The sequence below is a fragment of the Palaemon carinicauda genome, chromosome 34 (genome assembly GCF_036898095.1).
Source record: "Palaemon carinicauda isolate YSFRI2023 chromosome 34, ASM3689809v2, whole genome shotgun sequence".
Lineage (NCBI taxonomy): Eukaryota > Metazoa > Arthropoda > Malacostraca > Decapoda > Palaemonidae > Palaemon > Palaemon carinicauda.
The window spans coordinates 18,560,203-18,575,451 of NC_090758.1; the positions used below are offsets into that span (position 1 = coordinate 18,560,203).

The 15,249-nt window shown below is 40.1% G+C and overlaps 1 protein-coding gene across 7 annotated transcripts in view; it reads left to right on the forward strand.

The window, feature by feature from the left end:
- The window catches only part of LOC137627104 (zinc finger protein 501-like), a 539,524-nt gene that overhangs the window by 376,508 nt on the left and 147,767 nt on the right, over positions 1–15,249 (forward strand). For 5 of the 7 annotated variants that reach the window (XM_068358128.1, XM_068358125.1, XM_068358126.1 and 2 more), the window contains one exon: positions 2,294–2,418. The exons of the other annotated variants lie outside the window; for them this stretch is intronic. The gene's annotated coding sequence lies outside the window, so the exon portion shown is untranslated. The remainder of the gene's footprint in view (positions 1–2,293; positions 2,419–15,249) is intronic. 7 annotated transcript variants of the gene reach the window in all.

A 15,249-nucleotide genomic window follows, 5' to 3' on the forward strand; every position in this document is an offset into this window, starting at 1 on the left:
ACTCGTTTTTGACAAATCTCGGTCTTGTTTTGAAGACCCTTCTCCCCCTGCAGACTTGTCTCTCCTGGAAGACTCGTGTCACCAGCAGACTCTTTTTGCCCTGCAGACTCGTTTCGCCCTGCAGACTCGTTTCGCCCAAGAAGACTAATCTCGTCCAGCAAAATTGTTTCATCCAGCAGACTCATCACAACCAGTCGACTCGTCTCGCCAACAGACTCGCCTTTCTCAGCCTTGCTCTAGGTACACCATCAGCTCACAATTCCATACGATCATCCTTCAACTCGGGATCACTGATGATCGTCGTCATCCTGTGATCGTCACTCACCAGATCACGATTGTCTCTCGTCATCTCCTAATATCCATTCGCCAACTCGCTGTTTGCTAGCTCAACGTTTGCCAGCTCCCCGTTCGGCTCCTGATCATCACTTCAGTTCCCCATTCACCAGCTCTTGCTTGTTGTTCAGCAGCTCGTGATCATCACTCGCCTGCTCATGATCGTCACTCATCAGCTCTTCCAGGATACTGGTGTCCCAGCAACCACTTCCATCTCTCATGATCATCACCATGTCAGACCAGCTGCGGCTCGGTTCCAATATTCTTTTACCGCTGCAGGCAACTTATCTCATCCTCTGATAGTGACCACTATTCAGTGTCACACTTCCCCTATCACTACTTTTCCTTCCTGGGTACAGTTGCACTTCGTGACAAACTGCTCTTTTGGTTGGCTTGTAGATTGCAGAACACTCAGGCTGTGATCCCCACTTCAAACAAGCAACTGCTCTTCCTGGTGAGACTCTACTCCTTCTCTGATCATCGGAGAGTACCTTTTATGAGACGATACAGCGTCAGACAACCTCTACCGCCCACTTCCGGCAAGACGTGACCCACAAGGACATGGAGATGGACTCCATTTACCTTGTTGTGGTTACACAATAATAGTTTAAACACCTTAGGCTCCTTGATGGACAAGTAGCAGATGGGGTAGCGCAGAAGTTAACCATTGTTAAGTCTGGGGTGAATGACAAAGAATGACTGGCTCTTTCTTTCATCTTCTTTCACCTACAGTACTCTGCAAAGCTGGCCTCCGCTGTCTGCAGGTAGAACCATTTCCCTTGTGTACCCTATTATAGAAAGATATACTTGTCACATTCCCATACCCCTAGTGAGGTGGGATTGGGTAACGTCAATGGTACCTTATAAGATTCTTACGTATCTAAGAACTCATACCTAGGCCAGTCACATTGCTAGTATCACATACAAACAGGTTGTATAGGCCGCTGGACGTGCGTAAGACGGGTCTAGCGAGATGTAAGGGTTTCTAATGGTTACGTCCAGAGCACATTCAGAGAAAACCCCGGGTCAGATACCAAAAGCCAGTTGTTTTGAACTTTCCTCCTCCTAATCGGTAAGTCATCCCTATGAATAACGTAGGTTTTGTATTTAGTTACGGAATAAATTACAAATTGGTAAAGTAATTTGTGTCTTTTCCAATGATACAAACCTGTAGCTATTTATTCAAATTGGCCAGCTATATTTTGCCCCCTGCCTGCAATGAAAAGTGACAATATAACACTGGTATGTGTGTGATCATGGTTGCCAGCTAAACCCCCCCCCCCCCCTGCTCCCCCCCCCCCCTCACTAACTACCGGATGTGTAGTTATGCCTTGCTAAAAGTCTTATGGCTTTACTTCGCCGAAAGCAAAATCCCTATAAATAACAAGAGTTTTTATTAGTGTTGAAACAATTGAATTGTTAGGAAAAATACAAATTACTTACAAATTTGTCACATTACTTTAAATTTGGCATTTTCAGCTATCTCCAATATAAAGACTTCCAGGCTTTTTATAAATAGGAAAAATACAAATTATTTCCAAATTTATAATTTTTCCTTTAATCATTAGACAACCCCTCTAAGTCCTGGCTATGTATATAAAGTTGACATTTGACGCTGCGTAGGATCAGATCCCTGTCGTAACTCGAGGCCATCTTGTGTGGCACTTTAAAAACAAAAAAAAAGAAGTATTTATTTTTAAAGTTAAGTAAATGACAAATTACAGTACAGTAATACCTTAATATTGTAATTTGAAATATTTTTTTCAGGAAAAGATAAATCCATGAACCTTCATTCAGTCATTGCCAGAATCTGTTGTAAGATAGCAGTAAGTCATTTGTAATGAGTGACCAGTCAATCATCATCTTGGGACAACTTTTAATTTCAGATCCAATTGAACAAGTCTTATAATGTTTATGATTCAATGTATGTAATCTATGTCATGATTTGTTTCTCCTCTAGGTAAAGAATGGCAGCCCTCATTATGAAATAGTGATATGAGTTCTCTATCCTGCGAAAATACCCAAAAGGAACATTATCCCAAGATATCCCTGAAACTTATTAAGAAATCCCACCGGGCAAATACAGTGAGTAGCATTGTAACTGTGTGGAGGTAACTGATAGTTGTTCCTACATAAATACAGAACTTCATTCTTTACCCATGACAGGTGATTCAGCTCGAGTTGGTTTAGCTCTGAAAACTATCAAGCGAGGTGTCAATGACCCTTCACTAGTTAGCTGGGGTAGCAGGGTGTTAGCCTGGCCCGCCCGCTCACGCACTCACTCCACAACTGAGCGTACTTTTGATTTGGCTACAATTGAGTGAAGATGTGCATATCTCTCTCTCTCTCTCTCTCTCTCTCTCTCTCTCTCTCTCTCTCTCTCTCTCTCTCTCTCTCTCTCTCTCCTATTAATTACTCTACTAACTTTTTCTTTCCCTTTTTCAGGAATAACTATTACTTAAGGATTGCAAACCATTCAGGTTTGTTGTGGTGTATTGGGCCGCACTTGCAGTACCCATATGTCAACCAAGGAGATGGATCCTCACTGGCTTTACCCTTTGTGCAAACTGCACTCTTGCACCGAGGATTCTTCTTGCTCTGAGTATCAGTAGTGGCCATCCTCCCAGGGTAAGCAGTACCATAGAAACAGGTAGAAGTGGTCTAAAAGAGGTTCTTTGCCTTCGAACTTGAAGTCAAAGAAGTTCTGACTTCTTTCTCTTGCAGCTGGTACTCTCCCACGTGTGTCTATCCCTTCAGCTTCCTCTGGAGGTCGCTCGTATAACAGTGATGACCGTCTGACCCCCGGACAACTTTCAGGTAAGGAAGAGCCTGTTGCTTACCCTAATAAAGCAGCTATGACTTCCCCTTGAAGGGAGTCCTCTTTGCTTGATGCTTTGATGATGTGGCTTTCCTTTGGGCTTTCAGGCTCCTTTACGAAGGACAGGCTTCTGGAGGTGTTAAACTTGGGGGCACTGCTGGAGTATACATCTGCCTCTGCAGGGGTTGGCCTTCCCCACCCCCAGCCAATGGAAGGAAGTCCTCTCTCGCCTCTGGCGAAAACTTCCTCCACAGTTCCTCCTCCACTTGAGATTCTGCAACCTGGTTCTCTGCCTAGCATGCAAACAAACCTTCTGGGATGAGCATATACGCTGATTTTGCGCAGCATGAGGATTCTTGTAATCCTTAACCTTTTCTATTTGCTGTTCCTTTTGTGGACATATGATGAATGTTCTAGGAGACGGCAAAGGTCGTCCTCGCTTGAGTGGTATTCTCCTCGAGCTACTTGCGAGTGTGTTACTCGTCAACGCCTCGCGCCAGCTCTCCTGAGCTAGGTTTTTCAGGGCCTTCAGGTGATAGCTCATGATGGCTCCCTGGATCCAAGGGCGTATCCCACCTTGCCACTACGGCATCACGAACCAGTTAACATTCCTCTGTGTTGAGATCTCCAGTGAACCTCAGGGCTCCCTTTGATTTTAGGCATGGGAACCTGATTGCCACCATCCGTGCTCCAGTTTCTCACCCAGTCCCTGTGCTTCCTTCGTCGTACCAGTGCCAACTCCCACATGCAGGTCACCTGAGTATCAGAGGTATCAGAAAACGAAAGCTGACCACACTAAGCCTGTCTCATTTGGGGCACAATTGGAGATCGTCCTAATTAAGGTCAGCAAGAGGCGAAGGAAGCCAGAGAAGGCTGCGCCACCTCCAGGAGACATCTTCCACCCAAGGATGAGCAGAGAATCGAGATCTCAGAGAGGTCTCGTTTGTAGATAAGTACAACTGTCGCCTGTCAAGACAGTTGACTCGGTCTCCACCGCTATGCCACCGGAGCCAGTTACTGCTCCCTTTGAACTTCTGCAGGCCGTGGAGCCCGCAGAGGTTCCTCAGAAGGAGACAGCTAGTATCCTAACCTCCTTCACTTATAAGCCACTGATGGCGGAAGGACTCGGAGTTTCTTTCCTAAGAACTGGATATCCAAGATTGTGGATGATCTGGTTGTTCAGAGGAGAATTCAGGAAGCAGTGGCTGCCTTGTTGGTTCCTTCTGCCCAGGATCCTTTTCTTAGGTCTTAGTCCCCCTTTTAGGGTATACGACAACGACTCTGATCCAACTCAGGTCCAACCTGTTGTTAGCCATGAGTTGGATGAAGTTTTGGACTTAGCCTCTGATGATTCCAATGCCGCACTGCCAGCTCCAGCTAGCCGTAAAGCTGCTATCAATAATCAAGGCTAGGCTGATTTCTCCTTTTCCATCTTCTATCCTGTATCAGGGCAGTTAATGTACTCAGGGAACCCACGTACTCTCCCCCCCCATGGGAGAGATATGGCGTTGGATCTCTTCTGCCATGTCACATGACCCAATAAGCCTTGGTCGCAGATGGTTTCAGGGTCCATTAAAAAGGTAATATCGCACATCTCTGCAAAAAATACCACCTAAGTGCCAGCAATTTGTCCCTATTACTTCCTCCACCTTTTGTGAGTCAGTGAAAGTATTATAACATCCTCAATGACATAATTTCTCCCTTGCCATTAGACCCGGCACTGTCAGCCTTGGCCCGAGATAAGACAGTGAAACTTGCAGCACAGCCAGTGGTGTTTTTAGCTGCAGATGCTGCGAACAGGGAGAGACTTTGAAGGCCACTTTGCAGTCCTTTTCATCGATGAACTGTTGGTGCTGTACTGTGGGTTATCTGGCCATCACCAAAAATCTGTCGGATCTAGAAAGGGGAAAGTTGCTAAGAACGTTGTACTATCTGGAGCCACAGCAATTGAATCCCTGGGTCATAACCTGGCAAACCAGTGGTCCAATTGGATCTTGAGGAGACGAGACACTATCATCTCCAAGTTCAGAGGTAAGTACGAAAGAGGGAAATTCTATTTCTCCACAACTCCTCTGTTACTTTCTTGTCTCTGTTGAACACAGAAGACAATGCTTTTGTGGCAAATTGGAGAATAATGAGTCACAATGCCCTTCCTCCCTAAAGCCGTTACTTCTAGTCCTTTCTCTTCAGCACCGGTTGCACCAAAAATGTAAGGAGCCTCCTAAGCAGATCACTGGCAAAAAAGATGGTAAAAGCTCCTCCTTTCAAACAGCCCTGTCACAGCAAGAAGGCATGGGGTAGGGGCACCCACGCTAGGGAGCACATTAATGTCCTCCGAGTGGTTTATATCATCCCATTGTAGTGGTTAGCGTTCTGCTACTGGCAAACCTCATTCCACTATCCCACAACTATACACAGTGGCCACAGGCGGATTCATCAGGGAAAAGAAATACAAACAATATGGGCACTGGGCACCGCTCCTTTTTTAATTCTGGGCAAGGGGAACCCAACTACAATATAAGGGGTTAAAGCAACTGTAACAGTTCTAGTAAGGCTTTCTGACTGTGGCTGGACATAGCACACAGACTGCACTCTAGCCTCGCTACATAAAAATACTCTGGGTAATTTCTTTAGAAATTACTTTATAGCTCGAATTTCAGGTAAGATCAGACTTATTTACTAATATTTATTTACTAATATACGAAAGGACAATAATTGGCTAAGAACCCAGTCGCCTTGTATGTGGGGTGAACTGTAATCAAAACACTGTTTTAAAGAACAACAATATTTGTTTCATAATGAATAAAAGATAATTTGGAAAAATAATGTCCAATAATTTGAAAAAAAGAAAGAGAAGTTCCCTACTGTATAAGACCAGGACAGATGGTCGTGCCTTGCTTTCATCCTACCAACAGATGGATTCAAAGCCTAGAAAATAAATAACACAAAATATACTCATTCTAATGGTGAGGCGAAATGACATTTTCTGGGGTTTTCACAGTTGGTACATCTTTGTTATACGCTCTCTTGTCTATGAGCTTCGGTAGATCTGCAGCTTTCTTAATCCCTCTCTACATATGCTGTATAGATAAACTTCTATTCCATATTTAAAACATATGTTAGTTCTGTCTCAGTTGCTCACTGAATTTAAACATCTCCCGCTATTTTCGGGTAAACAAACTAATGATACTCTTACCGTTTTTGGTTGATCACCACACGGAAACACTTACGAGTCTCTAGATTGCTCCTTGTCCACAGGAATTGTATGTTTTTCTTTTCTGGAGAAATGCAGATATCACTAACAGTGACATGTTTACAGTCTTCTGTTTCCTCTTAATTTCAAAACTGTAACCCGTTTCCTGGTGGGTGCAGGGTGCCATTACTCTGTAAAACAGAGAGATGGTCATGAAACAATTGGGATGGTAAAGAGCATTATTATTATGACAGGTTTTGCATACAAAACTATAAAAAAAAGTTAGAATTGTACTTTTCTTGATATTCATTGTTGTTCTGTATTATGTTTTCATATCCCCCCTCTTGCTAGCTCTTTAGTTCATATAAAAATTGTCTCATAACTAGCAAAAACTCCCTATATTAAATCTATACAGATCTAATCCAGTAGTAATTTGACAGTTCAGTAATTATATACGATATATATATATACAGTATATATATATATATATACAGTATATATATATATATATATATATATATATATATATATATATATATATATATATATATATATTTATATATATACAGTATATATATATTTTCATATATATATATATATATATATATATATATATATATATATATATATATATATATATATATTTTATATATATACAGTATATATATATATATATATATATATATATATATATATATATAAATTCACTGGTGAGAAAAGAGGATAAATCAAAAGGAACTAAGGATTTACATAAAAAGGGCTTGAAAATTGGGTTATCATCCCTCCCTTTAAACAATGCTCCAATAACATAAGTAATATATATTTTAAATTTTACCAAGTACAAGCGGGGTGCATTCTCTGATGCGAACCAAAGACAGAATCCGTAGACTCAGAAGACTGTAAAAATCCCGAAAAATCAGGGGATGATTCAGGGAATAGTTCTGGTCAAGAAGACCCTAACAAACCTGTCACGTTTATATTAGTTCAACCCAACTATTCTACTTCAACTTTGAGTTCTGACCTGTGTTTCAGACTTCCACCAGAATGCCAGAAAGTGTTAGAATTCTGAGGTAATTCAGGAGTGGAAGACAATTCCCTTCCCGCAGTTTCTGTCTGATTAGTAAGGCAAGGCCTCCAGTCCGTGACTTGAGGCTTAACTAGAGGTAAGTCAGGAACTGGACCTTTGGAGCTAGTCCATGGGCGACTAAATCCACCAGAGGTGGGATTCTCAGGTAATAGTTGGTCGTCAAAATCGGGTGACAAAATTCTGAGGAAGTCATAATCGGGATAAATGGACTCTGCTGATTCAAAAAGCTGGAGTTTAGCAGGTCTAAACAAGTCTGGGATGGAACTCTTGGAACCAGGAGAAAGTTGCGCCAAAGTCACCCACTGAATTACAGGACAATCCTCTGTTGCTTTCATATCATCAGCTGCCAAGCCCTCAGCTTCAGGCACACGAGCTTTCACCTCCTTATGGCCAGAATCACGTCAGTTTGAAGAACGTAATTACTATTTCAATCACAGTATTAAAATGCACTCCAAAAAGTCATTGAAGATGCACACACTGAGCCTCAGTTATGGATGGGTTATGATAAACTGCAGTTTCAATAGTTTAGACACTGCCAAAATCAACTCCAAAGCTGGGACTTTACCTAGAAACCACAATGCCTTGATCCAGTTCCAGTTAGTCTTGTCCAGTTTGAGGTCTAGTCAACCGGTGTCTTTCAGAAGCTGCTGAACTAAGATGTCCCTGAGCTTTGACCCCTTCAGCTGAGAGTCTGGTGCAACACCTGACCCTTCCATCCAGCAGTTCACAACTAGCTCCAAAGATTCTATGATAGAATCTGGACCACCACGAACATCCTTATACAAGGCCAGTCCAGTAGGCAACTTGGTAGTTGTAGATTCAGTAGCAATCAGGGAGTTAGTTAATGTGGGCCAGCAAAATAAATAGTCTGCTGCAGCATTCTGATCACCTTGACAGTAGTTGATAACAAAGTTAAATTTAGACAGGGCCTCCAGTGTCCGTGCTAGACGACTGTCCACCATCTTCATGTCATGAAGATACATCAAGGGATGGTGATTAAATTAGATTACAGAGAACTGACCTTGGAGGAAGGCCCCGAAGGTTTTCGCTCCCCATCGCAGAGCAGCTAACTCACGCTCAATGGTAGAGAAACGGGTCCCACAGTCAAGGAAGGTCATGGAGTCGTACGCTATCACCTACCACCCCTGGATGCTCCAACGACTTCTGGCACAGACAAGCACCAGCATCTTCCTCTGAAGTGTCAACAAAGAACTCCTTTGGTTTAGCATCAGCGTAGTAGTCAGGGTACGACAATTTAATGTCCTCCTTGATTAGTTCCTTCAAGTTCTCAAAGGCACAGGACATTCCTTTTCAGTTATATGGCCCCTTGCGATTTTCATCCTCCAGTCATTGCAGATAAGGGTTTGGCTATCTTTGAGCATGTTAGAACCAGTCCCAGGAATCCCAGTAGCTCATGCACTGGTAGGTCTAGAGAAGTCCTCCACCTTGTGGATTTACTTTGGTAGCTTACACATACCAGAACATCCAACCAGATGACCAAGATACATAACTCCGGGTTGAACCTAAGAACACTTCCCCAAGTTTTATCTTGAGCCCGTGCTTCTGGAGATTAGCCATAACTTGTTCTACCAGTTTCTTTTGTTCCTTGACAGAAGAACCAAGGATCAAGATGTCATTAATGTAGACTATCGCCTTGGCTTTCGGGAACTCCTGTAGAATACTTTGCATTTATCTCTGAAACACTGCAGATGCATTCTTCAATCCAAATGATATGTATCTGAACTGCCTGTGTCCAAGGCAGTGGAGCAAGATGTGTATTCTTTACTGTCTTCTGCTAATGGTAACTGGTAGTATCCACAAACCAGGCCAAGGGTGGTAGAATATTTGACTCCTTGTAATCCAAATACAGAGTATGCCAGGTTTGGCATCGGGAACTTATCAGAGACAGTCACCTTATTCAGTCTACGGCAGTTCACATAACCATATACTGTTGTCCTTTTTACGGATTAGAACAACGGATGAACACTAAGGAAATAATATCCAGTTCATGCAAGTCCTTGCACTGCTCCTCGATGACGTCAACGACAGGTTTTGCAAACTGTCCGACCCTCTGATAATGGGAATCTCGTCATACGAGGTGATGTGTATTGATGTGCTTGAGCACTCTTCCACATCATCATCACCAGTACTAATGACCAGAAGATGACGTCGAAGCATTTGACAGAACTTGTCCTTCTGAGAAACGTCTAGTTTGTCCGAGATAGACAGGTTGTTTCTTCCAATACTCTTTGTTCGGGTTTCATGTTGCACTCCTCTGCTATCAGGTACGATAAAGGAGCATCCACCATTGCCATGGTAACCCCTTCCCCAAGAGATTACCCTTTGTAATCTTGGCACGTCCTTCAGATAAACCTTTGCCATCTTTCAGTTCTAGGATGCCAGGGATCACTGTAGCTTTTTTTGGCAGACCGGGGGTTATGATATTGCTATCATAATACATTTCTGGCCAACAGTTGGACGGACAAGCAGGAGACCTAAAAGAGGTGTCAAGCCCCTTAGGAAAACCTACAGTGACAGGAACAAGTACAGGCTCCATACTGCAATCCTAATTGAATCAGCCGTGTGAGCTTGAAGTGCGTAAAGCACTTGCTGACATCAGGCTCCACATACAGGAACATAATAGTACCAAAGAGACTCTTGGAGAGTACCGTCAATGCTTAGCTGATTTTGGGCTCTGTTCACTATCACCCCATTTGCTCTCAAGGACTGGTAACCAAGAACAACGTGCTCAACCATAGTCCGTGTAGGCACTACATGGAACATACTCGGGGTGAATGTCATTCCATGCAGTATGGGGGTCAACACTACAGTACCTAAAGTCTTAGGTACTGTTTTTCCTAAACCCTTCAGTTGAAAGGTGTCGGACACCATCTGTAGCTGGTAACCCTTCACTACCCTCGATGACAGGAGGTTGACCTCGGCTTCAGAGTTAATGAGAACATCCAATGCTCTCGATGGAAACTCAGACAAAGTGAGTGAGGCAACCATGTGTGGTATAGGAGCTAACTGTGCCAGGTTAACCCTACGAAGTGTCTTCAATACAGCCTTGATTCTTGCTTCTTCCCTGAAGAAGTCAGGTGGAGAATCTTTGGACATTGCCGAGGACAGGTTATCACTGGCCAGTCCTGAAAGAGTCATTGGATGTGCAATAACCTTTTCAGGTTGAGGGGTAACCTTGGAAATCGAGATAACCGAGTCTGCCACTATAATACAAGAAGCAAGCTTCTTAGCAATCACACCCTACTTCGATGTAACCCCATCTGCACTGAAGGGCTGGTGTTTAATGCCCTATAGTAATCTTCGGTTCTAGATGATTTCCTGGTCTTTGACTTCTTGCTCTTTTTCATCTCAACAGCCCTCTTAACGAGAGAAAGCCTTGAAGTAGTCACTCGTCTTCATCACGGTGTATAGTTTCCTTGTTGAAACGATGTGACAGGCAAGAGGGCTCTCGAACTTAGGGAAACTGCTCCCATACTATCTATTTCAAGGCTCATAACACCCTCCTTTTTATTATAACTAATGAACTAGGTTTCTAATTAATGTGAAACCGAAACCACCAGAGTTTGAGACTCTGACTTAATTAAGAAAAAAGGATTCAAACATCTACTCCTCATTATTGTCTTACTTTATATAGAGAAATGTCATCTCAATTTTTTGAGACCTGGCAACTAGGCGAAGAATGGTGTGTGTCGACCATGACTGGGGTCCCATTTCTGTATGGTTATCAAATAATATATAAGTTGTAGTGAATTATACTGCTTTTCGATGGAATCTAAAGATACTGATTAGTTTTTTAGCCTTACTTGTATTTATTATTTAATTGATAGGTAATTCCTACGAAAAAGAAGACAAAATATAAAAATCTTCGATGGCAGCCGAGAAGTGATTGTGCTAGGGAAGGTACACGTCTGTTAGAGATAGGCCTTGACAGAGGCTCCTGCTGACACCTTGCTTACTGCCTATTATTGCCATTTTATACCATGCCTAGAATGCTTCATCATTGTCCACAAGGTTGTCGGGATGCTTTTGTTTTGCAACTCTTAACATAGTACAAGAGGGAAAAAGACACCAATAAACTGAAGATTGGGATAAATAGGTTGGTATCATGTTATCATGTTTAGTGGCGTGCCATCACGGACATGTATAGTTGAATATTATGCATTTTCAGACACACACACTCTCTCTCTCTCTCTCTCTCTCTCTCTCTCTCTCTCTCTCTCTCTCTCTCTCTCTCTCTATGTATATATACACTATATATATATATATATATATATATATATATATATATATATATATGTATATATATATATTTCAATGTAAATGTAGCATTTAAGAGTAACAATACAATAAAAACAGCCTTAATAAAGAATTCTCCTGACATTCCATGCAGTGCTTGTGAAAAATTCTATATTGGTCAAACTGGTAAAGCCTTAGAAAAGAGAATTGAACAACATAAGAAAAGTGTCAGATATGCTCAAGATAATAATGCACTCTGCTCACGTTAGAGATGAAAATCACACTATTAATTGGTCAGTTGAAAATAATTGGTTCATTCAAATAACTTATTGGAAAGAAACATCATAGAGTCCAGATTCATAAAAGAAACCTTTGAAACCAACTTGAATATTGGACATGGAATGTATAAACTCGATGCCTTTATATGTAAAGAGATTTGTAAGCTATATAAAAAACTTTAACCACTTAATGTAGAACTGAATGTATTGTGAATAATTAACGTCACTGTGAAATTAATATTTAGACCTAAGCTACCATTCACTAAAGGGTACAATTATTTTATATAGTATATGTAAGTGCATTGCCACTATATAGAGTTATGCTAGATATAAGTATTAATATATACATGATTTTATGTTTATGGTTATATATATATATATATATATATATATATATATATATATATATATATATATATATATATAAACATACACATACATACATATACATGTTAATCATGTGTAAAAACATTTATATGTAAGTTTATGTATGGGTGTGTATATGTATACCAGTATGTGTACACGTTTGTTCATGTCTATGCATATATTATGCATGTGTGTGTATGAATGCCTCTCTGTGTATACGTATGTATATGTCTTTTTATATATTTACTGTATATATAGATGTTTTTTATATACTGTATACATATAGTTTTGCTTATGTATTTATATAGATAAGGCTACTGTTATTCATATAAATAAACTGTATTGAAAGTCAAAAAGAAGAATTTACCTGTCACCAGAAATGACCCTTTTTGGCAGCTGTCTAATGAGGTTTGATCTCCGCCCAGTAAACACCTGATCACAGCCCAGGTAGCTGGTATGGGAGTGTCATTGTTCTGTAAGCCTCTATATGTATGTTCGTACGTTTACTTTCCCTATAAAATGTAAAGAAACCTCTCTCAATAAATCAGTCCTCTGAAGAAGTATCATGAAACTAGTCAGGACTTGATCGTATATCTCGTATTTTCATTTTCCCTGTGGTTCTTCTGCATCTGAGCATCACGTTTTCCTGTGATTTTTACACACACTCACACACACACATACAATCATATATATATATATATATATATATATATATATATATATATATATATATATATATATATATATATATATATATATATATATATAATATATATATATATATATATATATATATATATATATATATATATATATATATATATATATATATATATATACACTTTTTGTTAATTAAGTATTACCATCCCTTCACCTCCATCCAATCCTCAGCCATTTCAAATATTTATAATGATCATATGTGCACATTCTCAACAATCAATCATTCCATAACTTCAACCCTCTAATGACTGCATACCTGTATTGAAAAATAAAAGCACTTTATCTTCATCAAAGGTATATGTATGTATGTATGTATGTATGTATGTATGTATCTATCTATCTATCTGTATATACCGTATATGTATGTGTGTGTAATTTCTCGTACTGATATAATGATAACCATACAGAAAGGGAGATAAAGGAATATATATATATATATATATATATATATATATTATATATATATTTATAAATATATATATATGTATATATATATCGTCACCCTCATAAACTAACTGCCTAAGTCATTTTCTCCACTTGTTGGGAAATCAAAAAGAAACCTTCTCATTTCCTAATTCTTTATATCATTGTCTTGAGTTTCAATTCACAAATTCTTAATAGAAGAATTTGTGAATAAGAATTTGTTAATTGAAGCTCACCACAATGATATAAAGAATTAGGAAAGTAGGTTTTCTTTTTTATTTCCCAACAAGTGGAGAAAATGACTTAGGCAGTTAGTTTATGAGGGTGACTATATATATATATATATATATATATATATATATATATATATATATATATATATATATATATATATATATATATATATCATAGACTCCTTTAAGGAAGGACTGGAACGTCAGGACCTCGGGGTTTTTAACTTGAGTCTGAGAGACTTCATGCCTGATTTTTTTTTAAATTGACATATGTTATGTATTTTCAAATTTTAAGATCATTTTGCTCCCACAACTTTTCCTGTTTTTATCTCGTTTTCTATGCAAATCCCCTTTTCTGTTCAGATCTCACTGACTAATGTGTTTTGTTTCTGTTTTTGTTATAGAAACGGTCCAGTTGGTGATCTCACAATATGCCACGTCACTGTAGCTGTTTTGGTTGTAAAGGGAACTATGATGGGACACCTTATGTAAAAGTCATATCCTTCCCAAAAGATCCTGAGGAGAGGGAGAGATGGATATTGGCAATGCCGAATGAGAAAGAAAGCTTGAGACGCTTGAAGGAGATATATATTTGTGAGACACATTTCAATTGTGAATGGGTGTCAGTTAAGAGTGGCAAGCGACCCAAACAACCTCCTTCAATATTTCCTGGAGTACCAAAATCAGCTTTGAAGCAGGTTACCTCAGCCTCACGCCCAACATCATCTTCTACATCACAATCAAGAGCTAAAAAGGTGCATGCAGCTGCTGAGGCTGCAGACAAAATCCGAGATTTCGACCAATTTCGCGCCAAAATTAGCTCCTATTTTCCTGGTTTTAACGTCATAAAAGACCAGAAAGATCTCTACCTATCAAGAACTGACGCTACTGGACAAACTGTCAAGCAGTTCTTTCATCTACAACAAGTCAACTCACCTTTTGGATTCCTATTCTTGAATAGAGTTGAGAAAGATGGCATTGAGGTTCCTAAACGACTTTTTCCTTTGCAAAAAAACAGCTTGCTCTCAAAATGGTCCCAGATTAGACCCATAACTGAACAGGTAAACACCTATGAGTACACAAGCCAGGAAAGTCAAGCCAGCTCTGCAAAATGACTGAGGCACACGAGCTTCCTCATTTAACCTTCATTCTGTCACAGCTGCGGCTTGTGTTCAAACCTCCTGATGGTCGTCGATTTCATACCGACACTCTGATATTCGCAATGCAGCTTCACAACATATCACCCAGTGCATACAAAATGATTCGTCCATCTGGCTTAATCATTCTACCATCAACAAAAAAGATAAAAGAGGTGCTTTTTAGTAGTCTGCAGGACTCCAACCTCAAAACGTTATTCGACCAGCTTAAGCCGCAGCAGCGTTTGGTGAATCTAATGTTTGATGAAGTAAAGCTGATCGAGACATTGCGATTTTCTGGAGGACATGTTCTAGGATATGCTCAAAACGTTGCAGCGGGAAGTGACCATGAAATACTTGCTTCACATGCTATGGTTGTTGAAGTTGCCTGCCATTTTGGTGGTC